We start from the raw sequence: 4,892 nt of genomic DNA on the forward strand, positions 1-4,892 counted from the left end.
TTTCAGCTGGCGAGCTTTTAGCGCACCTTTGGCGAAGCCTTTTGGCACGAAACTGTCACTGTACCAAGCTGGATCTGTCGACACCTCCCCTTGCTGCGCCGCCACACCCATCTCAGCACACCTCGGTCTGCCAAACTACCAAACTGAGCGCATCTCGGGTTGCGCTGCTCGAAACTAGCTCTGCGCGGGGTTCACCACCCTGCGCCGCGCCGGGAAACTAGAGCCCTCGATGTCACTCTTCAGTTGGTTAAACTGCACCCGAGACAGTTGGGGTCAGTGTTTCCATTTTTAGCTCAGAGAGGTTTCTCCTTGGCCGTATTACATCTCTCCATTTTCAGATGTTGACGGGGACCTCAGCACTGAGACACTGTCCAAAACAAATTAATACACACACACACACACACACACACACACACACATTATTTTAAAAACAGAGAGAAAAACAACAGATGAGATGAAACAAATAAATCAAGAAAATGTTTCTGGAACTAATTTTGTGAACTGTTTGATGTTAGATATTAGTGAGAGACTGATTATTGATTCTGATAATGATTATTGACTGTGTTTATAGAGAAGGAGTTTCTGGGACTCTCTGGAGAGAGACAGACTGCAGCTGTTTCTGGGTCTGACAGATTACTGCCATCCAAAAACTGAACAATAGAACAATGTGTGTGTGTTTGTGTGTGTGTGTGTGTCAGTGTGAACTGATAATGATTGGACCAGTCGGTGGGGGGAGTATCCAGCAGGCTACACAACGTTCAGAGTTCACATGTGGGTCAGAAGCACAGGTGGCTGGGTGCCCATCACTCCGACTCGGCCTCCAGCAGCAGCGGCTGCACCGTCACTGTTACAGAGCGACCTGAGCAGCAGCAGCAAGATCAGCAAATTAGTGAAGACCCTGCAATGCAGCTGGATAAATGACGGATAAGGAGACAGTTGGTCTCATTAAAAAAAGGCAACACAGGAATAAGGGCACAAAGATGACCCCATGAGGTTTGGAAAAGAAATCTAAGAGATGACAATAAAAACTTTATTATGCTGGATTGTCCCCAAATATCTTTTGGTGACGCAACACGTTCTCACTTCCATCTCATCAAGTATCGCCATTTGGTCAGTGGACTTCTACGTCTATATGATGAACAAGGTATCCTCCTGCGTCTGTTGTTGATGTTCTGGGACACCATGTTGATTTACGCCTGTTACACACGTTGTGTCTTTTCAGAACACACTTTCACAGGAACTTTACTGCTCGTTAGATGCATGCACTCTTTTTCAAAATAAACTTGCATCAGTAAAACTCTTCATATTTACTTTTATTTCATTGTGCAACAAAAGCATGTGGTCAGGTTTAGAAAAAGAGACATCATGGTTTGGCTCAACATTCATACAGGAAATGAACGGCGGGCTACTGGGTGAAAGTTTAGGGTTTGTTGGACCCATCCAGCACCACTCCCGCCCAGCCAACAGGGACTTTTTGGCTCATTTATAATATGCATTCTGGTGTTACAAAGTGACGACACCCGGCAGCGTTTCGTACCACCGTAAAAGGTACTGATGCTGAAATCACTGATAAAGCAGTGGTATTTGATGAGGTGGAAAGAGAACAGGTTAGGTTAATCCTTCTTTGTTCTCACACAAGCATTGCTTTGAAAAAAGTCTCTAAAATCTCCAAATGAAAAAAACGCAGCATTTCAAACTGACACCTCCGAGCAGCGTCTCATACCTCCACGAAAGATGCCTTTTTTCTTTTGTGCTAAAATCACTGACAAAGCAGCAGTATTAGACGACTTTCAAATGAGAACAGATTGGTCAAAGGAGTGCCAAAGCCAAACACTGTTGGACCACGGAGAGCGAGCTGACAGAGTGACGGCCATCGGATCAGGATCAGGACAGGAAGGCAACAGCTAGGCACACATCCCTGACCTTTAGTCTGGCAGCTAAACGCTCTCTGTCTGGTAATATATGTACAGGCAGCCGAGCCCTGGAAGCCCTAGACGAGTGTTTGCCCCAAGTAACAGTGTCAAGAGCCCGAGGCTGTGTTTGCCTCGACACCAGCACAAAAAAAAATTGACATTGTACATGTCTGTAAACCATGAATACATTACATTGGCATGTTATACTGAAACTATGTTTCCACAATACTGTGTTTAACATGTGGTTATATATAGGCACAAAAACCACTTGGTTATGGTCAGAGAAAAATAATGTTGTGGGTCACAATCCTGAAGAAAGAATGAGAAAACTGACTCTTTTCATGCCAAACAAAACCCCTGCAGGAAACACAGCAATGACTCTTAAAATCACAACAGGTTTTGTTGTTTGTAAGTGTCGAACACTGCTCTGCAGATTGGCAGGTGTCTCATCTAGGAGTCATGCCATCCACCATCATGACCCGCTCTCATTCCCAACTTGTTAAATACCACCGCTTTGTCTATGATTTTGGCATCAGATACAGACTCACAAAGGCCCCTTTCACAATGTGGGATACACCGCCAAGAGGCTTCAGCTTGTAATGCCGCCGGCAACAACATAATATAAAGAGCTATAAAGTCCCCATAGGGCAGGCAGCCGGGAGGATGGAGGGGCCCGACAATCTCCTAACTCTCTCAGCGATGTCTTTTTTCAGTGTAACCCGGTGCTTTTGTTGCACCAGGAAATAAACGTAAAAACAAGGTTTTTTACCCTCATTTTAAGTTTATTTTGATTTTTAAATACATGTCCTGTGAAAAATCATGTATGTTCAAACATCAAAATGCATGTAACAAGTGTAAATTTATACACCATCCTGGAGCGTCAGCAAGAGATGCAGGAGGATACCTAGCACGTCATATTTAGACGTGAAACTTGCTGACAAAGCAGCGATATTCAGCTGTCAGCGATACTCGTTGACCATCCCCCCACCTCCACCTCCAGCTCATACACTATGTCACTTTAGAAATATTGATATGATTTGTAAGAAGTGCAAACATAATGTATTTGTGGTTTGCAGAAACAGCAACTCTGGTAAACTTAAAATACAGAAAGCTTTCCCTGGCGATGACCCAGGCTGACTCAGCATTATGTGAAGTCGTTTAGCGAGGGCTGAAATGTACCAGATGTTCATTTATATGTAAAAGTTCCACACTCCAGCTTTAATGTATAAGCATGTCTTTGTCACGTCTTAAGCTCTGAACTGGATTGTCAAACTAATCCCGACACAGATCACCAGTCAAGCAACAAAGCCTCAATCAGAAGACACACACACACACACACACGCACACACACACACGCACACACACAGATTTGTGGACTTTGGTCCTTTACCCCTGCAGAACAGTCGATGTTCGAGTGCTTTGTGAAGAAGCATGTTAGATACTTGTGTCTAAAAAGAATTAACATACGTATAGTCTTTTTCTTGCTGTATCGTCTCTTCTGTCCTGAGCCTGCCTTTCAGTTCTGTGGCTTTTTAAACTGAGAAGAGCTGCCTCCACACAGTGTTTGTTCACCAGCTATAAGGACCTCACACTGGTCTCTAAATCACTGAAAGCGCCCTGGGTCAGAGACTCTAAGAACCAAACCTCCAGCTGCTGCTTAATGCTGAATATATCTCATGAACCTCAAACGTCTCTCTGTATTAATAAAAACTGAGTTTCACGCTGAAACTGGAAACTTTAAACTCTTAACTTCCTGTGATAAAGACTTATTATCCACTGAACACAGAGCCTCAGGATTCCTTTGGATCTTTCTTGCCTCAACTTTTAACGACCAACCGAGGGATCCCAAGTTTTCCAGTAGAGTCACGTTTAGTTTAAAGGACCGTTAAGTAATTGGCTAGGATAAAAACATAATTATATATCACTGAACAGTTTAACTGGCTTCTCTCAGTGTGATACGAGGTCTGTCTGAACTGCAGTGTTTCAGTTTCTAACCCTGTGGTTATAAATGAGGTTCTGGAGCGACGATCAAACAGTAACTTAACACTAAGACTCTGCAGTCACGCTGGCAGCTCTGTGAGGCTCTACTTACACACTGTGCAGATAAATGCTGAAGTCAGCATGCTACAATAAAGGTGACCAAGCTTTCTGATGTCCAGGCCCCTCAAGAGCCAGGCCGCCAAACTCAGTGACCTGGTCCAGTGTGTAGGAGTTAGAAACGGAATATAATATAGTGAGTATATTTTCTTTAGTGTATAATCACCTGGAAATAATAATTGTCCTGTTTTCATTAACTTAGAATGAGCCATTTATATCTACATAGCAAGTGCTCGTCTATGAAGATCGCCACATTGCACCGCCATGTTTCTACAGTAGCCCAGGACAGACAAACCAAACACTGGCTCTAAATAGGGCGTCTTCACCACCGTAGTTAGCAGCCCCTCTGTGACAAGAGCATCGGAAAAACGCAGACTTTTTAAAACGTGAAACTGCTTTATTCAGTGCTATTCTTGGTTTAAATCACAGAGTCAGTTTGTTCCGGAGAGGAAGAGAGCTCTGTGGAACTCAGCTCCTGGTGAAAACCTCCTGAACATCTGGATCTTTAGTTATCAGAGAAAAAAGGTGAGCACACATGAGCAGGTGCTGGGCTAGCAGCCTGTCTCTGACATGCCAAACAGCATTTGTCAGCTCAATCCCCTTCCCACTACTCTCCGCAAAGCCTGCCTGCCATCCGTGTCCCCCATGATCACTGCAATAATCAACTCCTCCCTTACCTCTGGAACTGCACCCGCCACTCTCAAACTGGCTGCAATTACACCCATCCTCAAAAAACCAGTACTGACCCAGCTGACCTTAACCACTACAAGCCAATCTCTAACCTCCCCTTCATATCCAAAATCCTGAAGTCCATCCTTGACTCAAACAACCTCCATGAACCCTCCCAATCTGGTTTCCACCCAAAACACACATCTGAAACAG

The sequence above is a fragment of the Epinephelus fuscoguttatus genome, linkage group LG8 (assembly GCF_011397635.1).
Source record: "Epinephelus fuscoguttatus linkage group LG8, E.fuscoguttatus.final_Chr_v1".
Lineage (NCBI taxonomy): Eukaryota > Metazoa > Chordata > Actinopteri > Perciformes > Serranidae > Epinephelus > Epinephelus fuscoguttatus.